Source organism: Ursus arctos, unplaced genomic scaffold, assembly GCF_023065955.2.
Source record: "Ursus arctos isolate Adak ecotype North America unplaced genomic scaffold, UrsArc2.0 scaffold_7, whole genome shotgun sequence".
NCBI lineage: Eukaryota > Metazoa > Chordata > Mammalia > Carnivora > Ursidae > Ursus > Ursus arctos.
This window is the reverse complement of record NW_026623089.1, coordinates 23842566-23861629: the sequence shown is the minus strand read 5'-3', so window position 1 is coordinate 23861629 and position 19064 is coordinate 23842566.

Genomic DNA, 19064 nt, shown 5'->3' with positions numbered 1-19064 from the left:
AATCGTGAAAACTGCTTAACTGCTGTCTGAATGGATATGGTCAAGAATCCTCCCTGGATTGTGAAGTCTTCTATTATGCCCTTTAAATAGGTATTAGAAGATTGAATGGTTATTAAAATATATTGTGCCAATTCTGTCTCTTTCACATAAGTGATTAGTCTTTCTTACACTTAATCTGAGACAGAATGCCAGGAACTCTTTCCTCCAGTTCCATAATAACACCGTTCTTTTCTATTTAAACAAAGACAATGTCTTTTCCTCCTTCCCATTGTGATGATGCATGGGAACTTATTGAATGTAACAATAATTGTAATAGCTGCCATCCCAAAGGCTTTTAAGAACCCTAATGCTGAGGCCACACCCTGACTCTTTGGGAGAGTAACCCATATTCTCAAACCTGGTTGCACATGGGAATCACTTGGGGAACTTACAAAAATACTGATATCTGGGTCCTTCCCCAGAGACTGATTCCACTGGCCCAGGGATACTGTGGACATTCAGATTTTTTAAAGCTCCAAGGTGGTTCTGATGCACAGCCAGACTTGACAATGGCTGCTTTACGTATGGCAATTCCTCCTGGAGAGAAGCCCGTCTTCAGACCCAGGTAGCAACCTCCTGGATCATGGCACTTGATTTCAGAGGCAAGACTTGAACTGCTAAGTTTGACTAATCCTATCACGTCCCACATCATGACATTGAGGTTTTCCTCAGTCTCTAATGAAAACACAGCTCCTGGCCATTCCATTCTCATTCTGCTCAAACTGACCCAATCCCCTATCCCTTCTCTCCTTCATCGTGCCCTCTAAACTCTGACCTGTGATCTGCAAACGTCCTGCATCCTCAACATTTTATTCTGAATGGAAGTTCTCTTCTTGCCCTTGTCCTGACACGCCCCTGCTTCCCTGGCAGCCCTCTTAGGGGGAAATCTTGTTCTTAAATCTCTCAGAAGTCATGCTCTTCAGGTTACGGATTTGGAGTAGGTATTATCTTTGCTCTCCATTTCTACTTTAATTCCTATTTTTTTTTCTCCTTCAAAATATCAGTGCATTTGAAGTTAGGCCATCATACTATATCACCTACCAACCCTCAAAATTTAATTCCCTACCTGCCCACCTTCTGGGCACTCTTTTTGTGCCCCAAAGGCCTTAGCTTGAGACTCATTGTGTGGTTTTTAATGCCTACTCCTCCCATTGATTCTGGTGACTTCGGCAGCCATGTGCATGACTGACACAATGCCTTGGGACCTCAGTTCCTTGAGTTCCTCACTTGCAGCAACTTTTCTTCCCTTCCACCTAAAGTCACTGTCCAATTATTTCACCAGTCTTGAAATCTTGATTTCAGATATTCTGTCCTCTGACAGCAGCTTCCTATTCTTCCTGATAATATGTTCGAGAATAACCGATGCAATAGTTTCCCAACATCATTGACCCCTTTCAAACTTAAACTCCACTGCTTTGTCATTATTCATCTCTTTTCTTCCTTTCCCTCCATATGTGGCTTAGATTTTATTGCCCACAGTTACCATTGCTTCCTTGCAAATATTTTCAGCTCCCTTGGCCCTCTCTGTTGCAATGGCCTGGCAAGGCTCCTAGTGCATGTGTGCACCCATTGCCTTCTTTTTACTATTCTTCCTCGCCTTATCTTCTTACTTTCAACTCATGGATTGCTTCATACTTATATGAGACTACAGAAGCCATAATCTTTCCACCAACAAATCTGGATATCTACTTGGACTTTTGCTTGTCTTCAATTCTCTCCTGTTAAGAGGTGAGAAGTGACTCCACTCCAACCAAGGCCAACCTCTCTTTTTGTGTTCTGGATCCCATCTTCTTGCTTCCTCAAGGACGTGCTGTTTCAGGAAGTTTTATTGCCTCTCTCCTGCATCATTGGTCTGTCCTACTCTATAGGATCATTCTCAATAACATAGGTATTTACCCACATGGCCCATTAAAAACTAATAAACAATTCTACTTGATTTTACATCTCTCTTTAGTTGTATCCCAATTTCTCCTCTTTCTTTTCCAGAACATCTTCTAGAACCCATTATCTATCCTTGGTTCCCGTCACTCTTCAACCCTTCAGTGCTTAAATCCAATCTAGTTTCAGTATCCAGCCACACCTCTGGAGACACTCAAGTCAGCAAACCTTTCCCATCCTAATCTTAAACAGTCCCCTCAGCAGCATTTGACCCAACCGACTACTTCCTCCTCCTTAAACACAATTCCACAGATGTTCTCCAATATGAAATTGTCTGATATTTTTCTCATGATTAGATGGGAATTATGGTTTTTGAAGAAGAGGACCATAGAGGTGCAGTGCCCTTCTAACCCCCTCATACCAGCTGGTGCATGAGAGCCACATGGCATCACAGACAAAGTTCACCTTTATTATTTGGTTAAGGTAGTGTTTGCCAGGCTTCTCCACTTTAAAATTACCAAATTTTAAATTTAGTAAAATTAATTTAAAAAAATTAAAATTTTCCCTTTCCACACAGTGTTCTATGGAAGAGAGTCACTAATTCTTATGCAACCTCAACCCGTGAAGGGATGGTAATAAATAAGTTCCACCAAGAAAAATACATTTATCCCAGTTTTCGGATGAGGAAATTGAGGCATAGGGAGGTTAAATGAATGTCCTAAGGCCACACATGAATGGATGATGAATGATGTAGGCTAATTATCTAAATAACTTAGAGCTACCCGACTTGCATTTATTCAGACAGGCTTGCATGAAGGATTAGTTTGGTTGAAATGGCTTAAAAAAAACCCCACAAACCTCCAGGTAATTGCAAACAAATGTGCTCAGCAAGACAATCATTTCCGCAGGCCGGTGTGCACACCAAAAATAACAAGGGATACCAAACAAATTAGCCATTGTCATCTAAACCTCCATATGCCTACTTCAGAGAAGAGAACATTTGAGAGAAGTGATTGCAACTTGTGTGGTTTGGAGCTGGCTGGCATATGTGTTTCATTTGGCCTGCATGGTATTTAAAACTATTTTTTCTCTCAGTTGTCAACTTTCGAAAATTGGGAAAACTGGGAAATTTCACATACAAATACAGTTTTCACACTTTGCTCCGAAATTTGAAAGATTTGGCAGCATTGGCTCTTCCTTTACGTATGACAAGGGTCATGTGGTGCCCAGTCACTGCCAGTCCTCTTGGATGATTCTCTCTCTGGTTCTACAGGGTCCCATGTAGCCACCTCATGTGACTTTTGGCTTTTGCAGCTGTCTGAGTCCAACACCCCTGCTAAGAGAGACCAAATCACGGTCTGTAGTTGATCGAGGGGTTACCGAGATAGAAGGGGAGTTGACGTCTTCTGTGGAGCTCCTGAGAAGGGAAGCGGAGTCAACCACCCCAGCTTGGCCGACAGTCTCCAGTGAATGTAAAGCAGAATGGTCTGCAGGTGTCTGTGATCTGGCAATGTAGCAGGTGGCCCCAAATATGCTGACTGCCTTTTCACCTGAAGTGTTTAAGCAAAGGCAAGAAGATCATGACTCAGCAGAGACAGGATCTGCGCACTGGAGAAAGGCTGGAGCAGGCCCACTGGAAGAAGCACAACTCAGATACAATGCAGCCCTGTTTTCCTGAAGAATTAAATGAAAAGGTTGATGGAATGGCAATTCTACTCATAAAGAAGTATTATACCTTATAACTAATTATCCAGGGAAGACCACATTAAAGCTCCCAGTTATTAAAAAAAAGTATGGAGCACCTGGCTGGCTCAGTCTGCAGAGCATGTGACTCTTGATCTCAGGGTACAAAGCTTGCTTTAAAACATACGGGAAGCAAAGGCTACAGCGATCGGCCTCACGTATATAAGCTACAGGGGACGGTGAGCAGGACAGAGATGTAGGGAGAGAATTGGGCAGTGGCACAAGGTAAAGGGACCGGCAGCAGATTGTGTCTTGTTGTAGATGGAAAAAGAAGGTTGAGGACGTGACGGAACGATGCAGTTAAAGGAGCAGCGTGCTTCTCACTGGGCAAGCTGCATGCTGGATTTTATCTTCTGACTGAACAGCTTTGGCTTCCTTGAAATAAGAGGAAAGCCAGATGTAATATAAATAATTTGCACAACCGCATCTAAACACAGCCTGCCAAAGATCGTGTTTCAGTCTTTTTTTGTTGTATGGTCTTCTGCAGACTGATGGCAGAGCGGGTTTTGGTTTAGGTGGTTAAAAGGGGTGCTCCCTATCTGGTTTGTTACCATTAGAGATTGTTCCAGCTTTACCCTGAGTTGCAGTCACCCATGTTTACGTGGCTTGTTCTAAGGCTGTTTATGTTTACAGATGTGAAGATTTGCCTGAGGAAGCATTTTGCTTCTGTGACTCTTTTCATCTATAAAGAAATCACTCAAATTAATCTGGGGCGTGGTGTTACCGAGTCAAGACAAGCGGAGCGCGCCTATCCATCAGGTGGGCTTATTACCCTAACGGTGATACAGACATTAATCTCCTTGGCGTCAGTGGCATTTGAGACGAGAAAGAAATGCTTGCGGCAGCTAATTATACCTCCCTGTATTAATTACCATGTTAAGTGACAGTTTTGTTCACACCTTGTTGTTTGGCTAAGGAAAAAGGAAAAGAACAATTCTGCGTCGTTCTCTGAAGATTTAGAACAGGAATCTTGGCCCTTGTTCTTAACAGAATTCAGGTCGAAATAAGGGAAGGAGAGAACTATTCCACTTGTGTTTGGTGGCTTAATAGAAAAAAAAATTAATGACTTTCATCTTGTTTTGACTCAGACGCCTACCTGAGATATGATTTGAAATGAGTTTCCTATTCCTGACTCCCCTTGTTGAGGACCCAGGGATTTATCAATACCTCACAACAACAAGGAACATTGCTCAGTGCAATTTGACACAGATGCTGCTTCCTGCTCCGCGGAGCCAACCACATGTCTTCTTAACTTCTATAGATTTAAGCAGGATTTATACTTCATGAACCCAAGTGTGTATCCAAATCCTCTTGTTATTATAAAGAATGACAACAAAAAAGTCATCCTCTGAATAAGCCAGTCTTGTTTTCTATAAACCTCTAAAGAAAGATTTGTACTTTCCCCAGTCCTAGCTTTAGAAGAAATAAACCCAGTTTGGCCAGCACCCCTCCTGGAAAGCAGCATCTGAGAACAGCCCCTGGGGCCCCGTAACTTTGCAGGCACTAATAGCAAGGACTCTGCAAAGGAGCTAAAGTGAATTTGTCATTGGCTTTTCTTTTTTTAAAGTAGGAAGCAACTTATGTTTATGTTTGTCTTTCTGGAACATTGGCGTGTCGTGCTGTTATCTAGGCAGAGACATTTTTATTATTTCTTTATGGGATTTATGACCAGTAGGGTTATTTCCCTGCTGACGTTTAGCATTGCATTTTAGAATTATGCCCACCTGACACTTCAGGAAATTTCCTTTGAAGAGGTTGTATTTAAGCCAGAAATGGCCAAGCTCGTCCAGAACCCACTTTTCAGCCGCTACTATCTATGCAGTGGAAGAAGGAGTCTTTAAGTTAAATTGATTTTACTCGTTCGGAGTTAACTCTACCATCTATTTTCCTTTTTCATTTGAGTTATTCTCAGCTGGCATCCTTGCCTGCATATTGATATGTAGCCACTGCAGAAAATGTGGCACCTGAGCATTGCACGAGTGTCTCATACACGTGACACCCACGGTGCGGATGCTGTGTGCGGGGATAGTTGGGGTTGCTGGGAAGGTCACGTAGGCGTCATGGAAAGAAGAGCACAGGACAGAGTTGAGAGAGACTTGGATTAAATTCTGGTTCTTCCAGTGACTAGTATTCATTGATTTCCCACCTTCCAAACCCTGGAGGGTGGTTGTAAGGGACTTCTTGAAATATACGTATAAATCATAGGAGATGAATAGTAAATATTAGTTTATTTCCGACTGATAGTTGTTTCCCTTGGGAATTATATCAGATTCAGAGTCCGCGTGAATATTACATATGTAGCTTGGTGTTCAATCACTCAGTGGTTTCACATCTGAGAAGCACCAACATACTCTAAAAATTGTATTTCTTATTTGATCAGCAATCCTACTTCTTCCAAGATGGGTCTGGGAATAAAAGTTTAAACTTTTATTAAAGTTTGACTGGCACGTATGTATGTTTCTATACCTGGGTGACAAAGCACTCCATGAAAAGTACTATACTGTACCAAGACACTTTGATCCTATTCAAAACATTAAGATCTAAGTTTAAGCTATTTCAAAGGTCTGATAATTTCCACTTTCATTCCCAACACAGAAATGACTCTTTATGGAGCCCCCAACCCCAGCGGGAACATTTCTGCTGCTGTTCGCAGGAAGGGAGCACCCTTTCATGCTCAGTGTGGACAATCGCTGATTGCATCAAAAGGCTACCCCCTCGTGTAGATGATAGAAAACACACTGTCTTTTACTTAGCTGCTAATGAGTAATGGCTCCATGACCAGAAGCACATGTGGCTGGCCTCCGCAGGGCTATTGTGAGAAGGCAAACACTTTTTATCCTCCATGGTCTTGGGTGCTGCCTCAGGCTTTGCCAAGAAGAGGCCGGGTATTGGGCCATCATCTTGTGAGCAGTCTGAGGCCCAGGAAAGGCTTGAGCAATAAGCATGGCTGAGTACCATTATTATGGAGAGACATAGCTACTGTGTGCTCTGGCTGGTCACACTGTTTTCTCTCTCTCTTTTTTTTTTAAATTTTAATAATGTATCTTATTTAACCCAGTCTATCAAAATATTATCATTTCAGCATGTAATGAATATAGTTAATGAGATATTTTATATTTTTAAATGATTTTTTATTATATTATGTTAGTCACCATACAGTACATCCCTAGTTTTTGATGTAAAGTTCCATGATTCATTATTTGCATATAACACCCAGTGCTCCATGCAATACGTGCCCTCCTTACTACCCATCACCGGTCTATCCCATTCCCCCACCCCCCTCCCCTCTGAAGCCCTCAGTTTGTTTCCCAGAGTCCATAGTCTCTCTCACACTGTACTCTCTTTTGTAGCAAAGTTGACTTGGGAAACTAGTCTAAGCCTCAAAGGGGTGCTTCGTGCGTGTAGAATCAGAGGAATGAGACTGAGAGGTTTTTAGCATTACTTTTTCCTTTTTAAAATTATGTAAGCAATAAATTTTCATCACAGAAAGATTGGAAAACATGATATACAACAAAGAAAAAAAAAAAAGCCACACACACCACTTAGAGATAACCGATGTTAACATTCTGTTGTGTAGTCTTCTACACTTTTTTGTGCACCCTTATCGAGTTTTGCACACTCTAGGGCTTGAGGATACTTCATCCTTTTGGAGACTTAGGCCCTGGAAATAGCAATTGTTTTTTTAGATTTTATTTTGAGCAGGGGCAAGAAGGAAAAGATCTCGGTCCTGTAAAACCAACTCTTTTGCCAGATAAATGGATGGATGGGCTGGAGAAAGGAGGGAGGAATAGAGTAATGGAATATTTGGAATGAAGACACCTTAAATTAACTGGTCAAGGTTGGGTAGCTTTCTTAGGGTGGGCAGGATTTTGTCCGCCAGCATCCTGCCCTTGGGGGAGCCTCCTTTCTCTCTACTTGATGTGATCTGGTTAATTGTCAAATATGTTGTTACGCCCTCTGTCTAGATCACCTGGCCACAGGGGGAGCGTGTGACCCAATCTGAGAAATCATATTCTTGCCAACCTCATGGATGCAGTGTTCAGGGGTGGGCAGGTGATCCAAACAGGGCTAACCAGAGTTTCGTTGTGTTTTCCTGGAATTGATTTGTGAACATTAGGCGAAAAAGTCTCTTTATAGTGAAGTGGCTCACTGGGGAAAATGGGCAACAAGGGCTGCCTGATGCCTTCTTGCCACCACGTGGCAGAGAGCTTGTCCAAGAGCTGGGACCAACAGTGCAGAGATAGACAGGGAAAGATCATAGATAGACAGATAATAGATGGACAGATGATTGGTAGATAGATGAGAGAGAGAGAGAGAATAATGAGAACTTTCGGTCATTAGTGAGTTGACGTTCTTTGAGCCCTTAGATCCAGCCAGCCTTAAAATTCTGTTATGGAAGCTAGCTAAATTTTCACTTCTACTTAAGCTAGTTTTAGTTGGTTTTGGTTAAATATAACTAAGAGTCAAGACTATCATATTTCTCCAGCTCCTTGGGGACAGGGGCCTTATTTCTAAGCACACTGCCTGGCACACACCTGCCCAACTCGCTATCTCTTCTCTTTTGTCTTCAAGGTATAGTTTTTCCTCCCTCGAAGACTTCAGCTTCCAGCTCTGCTTTCATGGTGGTGATGGGCCAGTCTCTTCTGGGGAAAAGAGGAGCCCAAAGCATCCTTTTGGCAATCAGCATAAGGTGGGACCTGTGACTTCTCTGACAGCTGATGGGGTCAGATGGGGAGGGCAGGCCCAGTTTTGATTAATAGGCCTGTAAAATGGAATTCTGGGACTGACCTCCACTCAACTCAAGCAACACAAAGATAATTGACCTTTGGAAACTGCCTTTGTCAGTCTTTTTATTATTTTTATAGGAAAGTCCCGCAAACCAATTACATCTCACAATGGGCCTTTTATGGTGCTATTAGTTTAATGCAGCTTTCAGAGAAATTAGTCCTCAGGGAGCCTGAAATTCTAGAAAAAAAAAAAAAGCCCTCCATAGACTTATTTGACTTTTGGATTAGCAGGAAAGATGGATTGGTAGCATGATATCCCCTATAGTAACTTTTGACATTTGAGCCACCTGACCGAGGTACCAAATTCCCATTTTGGGCCCCTGGCGACTGCCCCAAGCAAAAGGAAAAAATAAATTTAAAAGAGGGCAAGCTGGCTCTTTAAAGAATTCAGTCTACAAATCAAAAAGGGTTTATTCCCCCTCAGTCTAAGGTTAAGGAAGCCCAAAGTGAGAAAATTGAAATAGAGCTTCTGCTCAAAGGTTTGCGTTTTTCCAAATGTGTGAGACAGATGCCTGTCTCAGATCCTCACATGTTGGCTCTGCCCCTCTGGCCCTGGCCACAGTGATTTGCAGAGTGACAGTCCTAGGGCCACTGTCACAGAGTCAGGCTGTGGGTCTGGGCGGACAGAGAGGAGGTGCCATCTCGGCAAACGCACTTTGCCCTGGCCCAGGGATCAAGTGCATGGGGGGACGGAGGCCCTGAAGCGTGGCGGGGGGGTGGTGGTATAGAGAGAGCTAGATGGTGGCAAGGAGACCAAGGACTTGCAACGGGTCCTTTCATTGCTCAGAGTCTGATCTGCACGTTGGCTGCCCAGCTCATCCCTAGGATGGGGGTGGGGGTGGGAGTGGGGGGCAGGTCCACAAGGGCCAGAGGGCGTTCCCATCAGCCCAGCCCTCACCCTTGAAACCCCAGCCCTGCCTGTCTCTGTGTTGTGTGGTCATTAGCCAGGCTGCCCTCAGGAGCTCACGGTCCTTCTGTCCCCTATAGCTTGAGGACTTTCGCTGTGTTCTTATTCTCTTTCCCTCCCAGTTCCTGCTTTGTTCTGGCTCTGGTCTTGTCATATGCTCCCTGCGGACCCAACCAGGGCTTTTCTCTGCGAGCGTCTGCAGCCATCTGCCTGTGGGCTTCCTCTGGCTGTCGGAGGATCTTGCTTAGCCTGAGCAGGTGGGGCAGGCTGAAATGCAGGGGTCATGTCACGTGGGAGCGGCCCTCCACTGTTCATGTGAGGGTGTTGGTGGACTAAGACCCAGCTCCCTAGCCTCTGAGGTGGGACCATTTTGAGGTATGTTCCACATCTCCTGGAATTCCCCGGTGCAACCAAGCCCCAATTGCCCAAATGGTAAACTTCTTATGAAGCCCCTGTGTTTGCTTCCTTCCTCTCCTTGCCTCAGCCCTCACTCCCCTCCCGCTGCTCCTCAGAGTCAGCTCCCAAATAACACTCCAATTCAGCCTTGTCTCCGAGCCTAGCACCAGGGCTCACCCCCTAAGCCAGACCTCATACCTCGTTTCCTATCTGCTCTGACTCCCGCCCTCTGCCTCCAAGATCTGAGGTGACTTGTCCCATACTGTCCTGGGCCCTTCTTCCCCTCCTTACCTTGAACTCATAAGACTTCTCAGATCATATCTGTCTCCCCCACACCATGACCTGGCTCGACTGCCAGGAAGCTCCCTCGTTCACGCGGCCGGTATTTCTGCTGGGTTTGACCCAATCCTTGAGTGGAAAGAATGGAATCTCTAAGGGAGAAAAGAATAGAGAGAAAGAAGGAAATCCTGAAAGGACCACACCCTCAGTATGAAATGTAGGGCTGTGTCTCTAGAGAAGAACGGGGTGGCTGGAGAGCTGTGTTCACCACCCACGGGCCGCGCCCGTCTCTGGTCCTAACACTGGAAACGGCAGATGGGTTGGCTTTATTAGAAATGGGGCTGTGCCCTCTCTTTCCTTTCTCATAACTGCTCCCTTTGGAAGCAGAAGCGTCCTGCTCGCCGGGCAGCAAGCTCGGGCTGCACGCACTGCTTGGGTGTCGGTGGGCAAGTTATTTAATGTCACCATCGCTCAGTGTCTTCATCTGAAAAATGAGACTTATCATGTACATCTCATAGGGTAGTTGCAGGGAAACTAAGAAAACGTGATGAAGGGCTTAGCCGAATGCCTGGCACATAGTAAGAGCTCCGTAAGTGCTAGCTGTCCTTATTAACCTGGTGGGTACTGCCTGGTTCTGTTCATTATCTTTTGATATTTTGTCTCCGTGCAGGCAGGAGGCATGCGGGAGCATCTTTCTTCCTCTAGGTGTCTATAGGTTGTGTATGTAGTAAATATGTACAAAGATGCATGTGTTGGGACCAGGTAGGGTCACATCCTAACTGTCCAATCCTTGCTTTTTCCTCCTGACCTTGTAGGCATGCCGCAGCTTTATCTACTGCAGAAAGTTCCAGTTGCATAGAAGACACGTTGGCGCTAGTGGATTGGTAGAGTCCTGGCCTCTGCCATGAGGCCACCTGGGGGTTAGGGAGCGTGGAGAAGCAGTTCTAGCTGTGACCAGGGGCTCAGTCCCATCCCTGTGCTCCTCAGGATGCAGCCTGGTTAGGATGAAACGCTTCTGTCCGCAGCCTCTCTCTATTGTGCGTAAAACCTACAGTCAGTGCGGGGGGTCTCCCAGGGAAAGGCCAGTGGGTAGTGCAGCAGGGGGGGTATTTCACCCTCGGAGGTGCAAAAGTAAGCTGAAGAAGTCACTTAAATAATGGTGTTATCTGCTGCTTCCTTGTCAGTGTTCCGGACAGATAAAGATAAAACAGCCGAGGTAATTGTGGAGATGGAGTGTCGCTGGCAAATGAGCTAAGCACAAAGACCATTTCCAGAGACAGATGGAATGGAGGCTCCGGTAATTTTTCTTGAATCATGTTTAAAGTGGCACAATCCGAAAACCAATTCGGCAGGAGGGCCACTCCGGGGGTCCCGGGCCACCTGAACTTTGAAAATATTAAAGTCCAGTGAGGTTGACCAGTAACAAAGAAAGCACACTTTGCCCAAGTAGCCTGGAATAGGGGTGGGTTGAGGAGGGGAACTTGATGGTCACTCCCTGGAGAATTCCACCCCCACAGTGCTGGGGGCCAAGTGCCGACGTGTGATCACTGGTGGATCTGGCGACACGGCCATCTGGGCTTGGCTTGGCTCCAGGGCCAGGAGAAACGATTGCATAGATAGGGGTGGGCTCAGCTGAGTACCCTGGGAGATTTCCTCCCTCCGAATTTGGTTTGTTTGGGGGCATGGGGGCAATGGATTCGAGGAACCGGGCTCTGTGGATCGAATGTGCCGGCAGCGTCCTTGGGCCCAATGCCAGTACTGCAGTGGGGAGGAAGCAGGTAGGGGACTTCCCTCGACTCACTCTCAACCTGCTAATGAAGGAAGTAATGGGCTCTGAAGGTAAAATGACAACTTCTTATGGAGCACTTTGCAGCCGTTGAAAACCATGTCGTAGAAAACTGTCTAATGACTCGGGGGGAATGTTCGTGATATATTACTAGGGGAGAAAAGTAGACTACGAAACAGCATGCAGGTATCCTCTAGGTGTTTGCTTTAAAAATTACAGTTACGCACCCATATGCAAAGAAAAATGACTGAAGAGACAGCTAAGATAATACGTTATTTACAGATTTTTTTTGGCTTTGAATCTTTCTACATTTTCCACTTTTTCTGCAATGGGCGTGCATTTCTCCTGGAATGAGCCAAAGAGATACTAAAATTATACCTTATGTTCCTATTGTATTTATAGTTTTCAAAGTTTTCTACATACAGACTTTCATTTGGCCCTCCTAACAGTTCTGTGAATTAGGTAGAACAATTGTTCCTGTTTCACAGATGAGGAAACTGAGGCTCAGAGCAAATGGAGGGCTTGAATACCGCAGTGCCCAGCATGTGTGTCCCTGAGCCGGGGCTAGAACCCAGATCTCGTGTATTTGGGCTGTCGAGTTCTTTGCACCATGTCTTAGGGGTTTTGAGACAGGACCGTCAACATCATCTGCTACCTCATGTCACACCCCCAGGAATGCTCACCCCGAGCCCCTGCCGCAGACCAGCTCCTTTGTTACGTATGCGCTCTCAGATCTGAGTTCATTTTTCTCTGTGTCGTCCGATACAGTAGCTGCTAGCCACCTATGGTTATTTAAATTTGGATTTAAGGTAACAAAAATTAAATAAAACGACACATTTGGTTTTTCAGTTATATTAGTGACATCTTCAGTGCACACTAGCCATCTGTGGCCATGCTGCCTTTGCAGATATCCGTCACCGCAGGAAGGGCTGGCAGGCGATTTTGGTTGTTTATCTCCCTTCATGATTACACATTGGTTTATCCAGTTATTTTTGGATTCATGTCTGTTCCCTGCACTAAACTGAAGTCCACCAGGGCAAGGATCACCACTGATTTGCTTCCTTCCATATCCCCAATGCCTAGACCAGTCTTTTTTCAAAGATTTTATGTATTTATTTGACAAGGAGAGAGAGAGAGCGCGTGCGCGAGCACAAGCAGGGGGAGCAGCGGGCAGAGGAAGAGGGAGAAGCAGACTCCCCGCTGAGCAGGAAGCCTTATATGGGACTTGTTCCCAGGACCCCAGGATCATGAGCTGAGTTGAAGGCAGACGCGTAACTGACTGAGCCACCTAGGCGCCCCTGAAGATCAGTCTGACACATACAGGGCGCTTATTAAATGTGTGTTGAATGCTCTCTGTGGCTTTAGGATGAAGTCTACCTGCCTCAGTGTGGCTTCTCAGGTGCTGTGCCAAAGGGTCTGCTCCCCCTCATCAGGCTCCCTCCAAACATTCACCTCCTTGTCTCCAGCCATCTGGTTGCCTAGGTCTCTTTCTGTTCCTTAGATGTCCCATTCCGCCTTGTCACCGAGACTTCACAACACTCTTCCCTCTGCCTGCAGTCCCCTCCACCCCCCGCCACTTCTCCTGGATGACTCTTTTTCATCCTTTGGTTCTAAGGATTAAAGCTTGAAGGACCCTGCCTCCGGGAAGCCTTCCCTGTCTCCCTGAGTCTGGGTCACATGATCCTCCTGTGTGCACTCAGAGCACTCTGAACTTCCCCACCCCCCCACTTCACACGTTGTAGTGTAATGGTCTCTTAAGGTCTCTCTCCAGTCAGATTGTAAGCCCCGTGGGACAGAGGCTATGCCTCTTTTACTCCATCATGTCCCCTTGTGCCTAGATCAGTGCCTGGCACAAAGTAATCGTCTGGCCAACAAATGCTCATTAGGAACCCACTATGTGCCAGGACCATGTCGGGCGCTGGCAGAGAGTAGTGGACAAAAGAGACATAGTTCTGACCTTGAGAGGCTCCCCCAGTCTTTAGAGCCCTGCAAATGTGTGTTGAATGACTACAAGACTGAGGCTGTGTCTCATGGGACTGGCCTAAGACTCCAGCTGTAGAGACAGCACGGCAGGCCGGGGCTGTTTGGTGGGTATTGGTCACAGGGGAGGTTCTGGCTGTGGGCACTCATTTTCCCAGGTGAGATTTCAGGTGAGGTATGGGTTTGAGAAGACTCTTCAAAACCGACTTCTCTGTGCCGCTGTCTCTCTCTCTCTCTCTCTCTCTCTCTGGCGGTCCTATTTTGTTTCAAATCAATGTGAAAGTACTCTTATTACCCCACCCGCTAGCCTATTAAAACCGCCTGGGCTTGGTTGCTTTTTCAAAGCATCTCAGGTCTTTTCTCTTGCTTGGTGAAATGAAAACAAAATTATTCTAGTGGAACATTTTATGTGAGATGCAATCTAAGAAAACAGCTTACAGAACTGAGGGCTCATTGGGAAGCAGCCCGGCTTGGAGGGGCGGGAGGGGTGAGGGTGCAGACAGCACTTTCTCCAGGAGCAGGGAGGGCGGAGCCAAGGGTGTAACTGTCTCTAGGCGCTGGGGTGGCACCCAAGCAAGTCACCACACAAATTGATGACCCTTTTTAGTGTTTTTATCCCCCTGGGATTGAATTCTTATTTTAGTCCAGAATTATGCAGCCCTTCAGCCAGGAGCCTCTGTCCCTCTCCCCCTCCTTATATCTTCCCATTCTCTTGCTTCTAATGTTTTTTTTCCCCTCTACTTCGAGTTTTTACTGCGCGCCTAGCCCCAGCCAGAGCCTCCACTTCCTCTGACACCCACCCACCATGCGTCTTTGGTGGTAAATGAACCGCCCCAGCAGGAGATGAAGATTTCTAGCTCCTCTCCTCCTTCCTGCTGAGGCTCCGTGGCTGGGAGTTTTCAGCTCAGCCTGTTTCTTTAAGTTTTTCTTTAAATTCCGGTTAGTAACACACAGCATAGTACGAGTTTCAGGTGAACTACAACTTAGCACCTCCATACAACACGGGGTGCACGTCAGAGCAAGTGCACCCTTTAATCCCCACCCGCCCGTGCCCGCACCTCCCCTCGGCTCACCATCAGTCTGTTCTCTGTGCTTGAGAGTCTGTGTCTTGGTTTGCCTCAGTCTCTCTTTTTTCCCCTTTTGCTCCTTTGTTTTGTTTCTTAGATTCCGCATATGAGTGAAATCATACGGTATTTGTCTTTCCCTGACTGACTTATCTCATTTAGCAGAAATGTCATCGCACACGGCGAGATTGCACTCTTAGTGATGGCTGAGTAATATTTCACTGGGTATGTATGCCTCTTCCTTATCCACTCCTCGGCTGGTGGACGCTCGGGCTGCTCCCATAGCTGGCTATTACAGATAACGGTGCTGCACACACGGGGTGCGTGTATCCCATTGAATTAGTATTTTTGTATTCTTTGGGTAAATACCCAGTGGTGCAATTGCTGATCATAGGGTAGTTCCATTTTTAACTTTTTGAGGAACCTCCCGACTGTTTTCCAGAGCAGCTGCCTGAGTCCGCCCTGTCCCTGTTGCTCAGCCTCTTTCTGATGGGATGAGCTCTGACTATGAGCCAGGTGATCAGGGTCATCGTGCGGCTCTACCCAGCTGACAGTCAGCGACTCTGCATTAGGACAAGGCAGCATCAACGCGAATCTCTGAGTCCCACTCCTCCAGGTGCCCAAGTTGCGGGAGGAGAGACTGAAGTCCAGAGAGGTGAGAGGGGAGGATGAATTCACATGCAGCTCAGGTGCCAGACTCCCCATCCAGTGCTCTCTTCCTACTGGGAAAGTCTGGAGGGTGAAACACTGTCCTTTTTCTTGTGGCGCCATGCTAGGGACTCTGGAATCCCATCTGTTTGTCTTCTTCCAGAACATAATAAGGCTGAGGGAGGGTTAAGTACGTGGCTCTGGACCTGATGTGACAGATGCCCTGGGGCCAGGCTAGCGATGGGAAGCAACAGGGAGTGGTGAGGACTGTGGTAGACTGGAAACTGCCTGCCTCAATTAAAAGAGGAAGGAGAGCCCAGTGTGGCCTGATGTCTAACTTCTCAAGAGGCACCAGAATTCTGGACTTTTTAAAATAGACAATCTGATTGGCTGCATTAAAATGGGAAACCCAGAGTCGGTCAGACAAAAATTCTCCTGTGACCTGAGTTCAGGCTGCTCTTATGTGGACTGAGTGTAGCCCGAGCTCTAGGCACAGTGATGGACCTGGGGGATCTGACAGGGACCGGGGGGTAGAGGCAAAGGCTGCCAAGTGTTGAGATAACATCGATGAACATTGGCCCACTGCCCGGCACTTCCTTTCCTGCCGCTTTCCTTGAAGAACTTCCTCAGACAGGGAAAGAAATTGTAGCAGAAGAACGCTGTGGAGTTTGTGTTTTAAGAGTAGACGGTTAAGGTTAATGCGGGTGGAACTTTCTATCCTATGCAGACAGTGAGGAGTTGCGGGGGGCGGGGCGGATCTTGTTGTAGGAACTGACAGAATTCCCAAGTCTAGCTGAATTAAAAAAAAAAAAGCTGCCAGTGAGCGCTTACGATGTGCCAGGCATTACATGTTAGGTAATTTATTTAAGCCTCACGATGACCCTGTGGGGTGATTTAGCTCTCTTTTTTTTTAAATGGGTGAAGAAATTGAAGCTCAAAGAGTGTAAGTAACTTGCTCAAGGACACACGTAAGTGGCGTTCTCTAGCACTATGCTTTCCCTTCCAGAGTTCTCCCCGCCCCCACAAGGCCCAGGCACGTGTGCCCGTAAGCACCCCCACTCTAGATATAGACACAATTTGGAAAGTCATCCTGAGGCTCCTATTAAAAAGTGACTTTCATATCTTGCAGTTTTTCATTAGTGAAAACTGTCTTTGGATGAGCTTACCTTTCCCACGAACTGCGGTTTATAGGCTTAGCAAAGGTATCAGCGAGGGTTCGGTTGTGGTTTATTTCCCAGCTCCGGGAGAAGTGCTCAGCCCGGGAAACAACCCAGCCCGTCCTTGTGGCAGCCAGCAAGCTGGCAGCAGGCGAGGAGCGAGCACTGAGCGGAAGTCGGCTCCTTGTCCTTTCTTCCCGTTCCCTTTGGGACTCAGCCAGGCTTTCTTCTCTCACTCCTGGCCCTTCCCTCCACGATAGAATAGGACCAGCCTGCTGCCCCCCAGCTCTCTGTCCCTTGTTCAGCCTCGGCCACGGCGTCAGGTGCATGGTGGGAACTCGGCACCCACCTGCCTGGGAGTTTGAGTATGGTCAGTGTATGATCTGAAGCTCAGAAGAGACTATCTGTCGTATTCCTGTGAATGACGTGCATTTTATTTTTTTAAGCAAAATCAATGTATCTTAGAGATCCTATACTTGCTAGGAATAGAAGTCCCTGGAGTTAGCTTAAGGAAGGGCTATGGGCCTGCTGGAATCCAAGTAAAATCTGGGGCCGCAGGAGAGGTGGGAACCAGGCTATTCCCAGGCCAGCAGGGGCAGCAGAATGCCCTGACCTCGCATTAGTGCTTCACCATTAGTGTGACTCAGCTAAGCTCCACTTCTGACCTGCTCCCGTCTGTGGCTCAATCTCAAAGTTTCCATTTCAAATTCCCAGAAGTGACAGGCCAAAGGCCATCCCATGGGCAAGATGGCCATCAGTGATGGAATCAGCTGTGGACAGGGCATCTCCAAAATGTTTTGTGCCTCCATCATTTTACGGCAATATTATTATTGCAGCGAAGATGAGATCAGAATGCCCAGAAGGGGTGATGTCATCCTTTTCAATACTCATCCTCAAATGCCTCTGCTGTAAATTTTTAAAATTAAAAAAACATTTAATTAAAAAAATTACAATATGCACTTGCTGGTGTTAAAGCCAAGTGATCCTTCCTCCATGGGGAAAAGAAAGGGAGGAAATCAGAGGGCAGGAAGTCAGGGCTCTAACCCATCAAGAACAGGTGGCATTTGGGTTTAGATGTCAACTCAGACCCAGGGCTGTCCTAATTTTTGATGAAAACAATGTAGAATGAGGGACATTTTTGCAGCCAATCCCCAGAACTGGAATAGTAATGCTCCATACTGAAGTAGTCAAGAACATCCGGGACAGTGACTGGCACATAATAGATGTTCAGTAAATGGTAACCGTGATCACCAGCTCCCAAAGGCAGAGCTCAGCAACGACATGGGACTGAGTTATTAACGGAGTAACTCATAACCCACCGTGGCCCACAGAGAGCAGTGACTTGTGTGGAATGGACTTGGTGAAGAACAGAGAGAGAGTCTGGATTGGCAGAAAGAAAGCTGGAAAGGAACGACCATGGTAGTTTTACAAAAACACTAGTGAGTATAATTGATATGCTAAGAAAGAAGAGAAAATGGAATCGTATTAAATGCTCATTTAACACCATAAGAGACCAAAAAAAAAAAAAAAGAGTGGAAAACAAAAACAGGAAGAACAAGGGCAACAAATAGGAAACAGGAACAAATGCAATATTTATCCACCCAGATCAATAATTACCTTGGACATCCATGGTCTAAAAGAACCAATGAAAAGACAGAGATTGTCACAGTGAATGAAAAAATAACACCTGAATACATGTTGTCTACAAGAAACTCACTGTAACAAAAAAGACACATATTGATTAAAAATGGATAGAGGAAAATATACCAGGCTAACACTAATCAAAAGAAAGTAGGAGTAGCTACGTTATCTCAGAGCATATTTCAAACTAAAGATGGTTATCAGGGCTTATGATGGGTAATGATGATTGTGAGTTTGAAAATCCTCAATGTGTCTCCAAATGCAGAGCTTCAAAAGAGCCCTCTCAAAAAGTCCAAAAGAGCCATTTTACAAAAATCTGAAATCACAGAGAGCATCCTCGGGAGGCTGTCGGGCCAACTTGACTGTCTCTTGGGGCGAGAGGACAGGTGGGTGTGGGGACCGACCAGGCTGGACAGGTTTCCAAAAGAAGACTCAGGAGTGTTTCACGCCAGGAGGATCAGATCCCTCCAGGCACCTGCCTGCTCTCCTAGGAGCTTGGAGAGGACAGATACCTTCAGGAAGACATGCTGCTGGGAACCCCAGCTCCCTGGTGGAGAAGGGCCGCGCTGGCAGGAGTTAGCGGCTGAGCCCAAGTTCTGCTTTATTCCCAGAGGGAGCCAAGGGAGCCAAAGGTGGGCTCGATGGGGACAAGGGCCAAGTTTAGCTCTTCTGGCCCAGAGGTTTCTGTAGCACAGAGCAGGGGTTGGGGGAGAGGTCCTCCCACTCCTGATTGGCCCCTGTACCTGAATGAGTGTTGCC